Genomic DNA, 642 nt, shown 5'->3' on the forward strand with positions numbered 1-642 from the left:
CGCCTTCGGGCCCGTAAACAGGCCTTAATGGGTCAACGATTTCTGTCGGGCGAGGATAGCAGCAGGTACTTTCGAACTTTATATATATGATGATGATATCTGTTCTTTCGGACATACCCTAAAGAACAGATACCATCGGTGACCATGCAGCTTGTTAGAATGAACTTACAATGAAATGAATACCCCTAGCTGCATACAGGCGTCAATATAAGTCAACGGGGACATTTGAAAATATGTGTCCCTACCGGGACTCGAACCCGGGATCTCCTGCTTACATAGCAGACGCTCCTACCAACTGAGCCACCAAGGACACAGAGTATAGTGCGACTTCAGGGACTTGCCCCACTGACCTAATGTCAACGCCTGTATGCAGCTAGGGTTATTCATTTAATTGTAAGTTCATTCTAACAAGCTGCATGGTCACCGATGGTATCTGTTCTTTCGATCATGTACAGATACGAACTTCGTATATATATAAGGCTCATCGGCCATTTGACCATCTTCTTCTTCTGTGCGGATGCACAAACAGTGCCCGAACTATTAGGGGAATCTGCAAAAAGCCGCGAGTAATGAGTATAATGAGCAGGAGCACTATGAATATAGTGCGGGACATTGAGTTGGGAATGTGGGTCTCACGGGAGG

General features: G+C 46.0%; 1 non-coding gene across 1 annotated transcript; it reads right to left on the reverse strand.

The window, feature by feature from the left end:
* Positions 1-236: 236 nt before the first annotated feature.
* Trnat-ugu lies at positions 237-311 on the reverse strand. The gene has a single exon. It is a non-coding gene; the product is annotated as a tRNA-Thr (tRNA).
* Between the last annotated feature and the right edge of the window lie 331 nt (positions 312-642).

The sequence above is a fragment of the Schistocerca americana genome, chromosome 8 (assembly GCF_021461395.2).
Source record: "Schistocerca americana isolate TAMUIC-IGC-003095 chromosome 8, iqSchAmer2.1, whole genome shotgun sequence".
Lineage (NCBI taxonomy): Eukaryota > Metazoa > Arthropoda > Insecta > Orthoptera > Acrididae > Schistocerca > Schistocerca americana.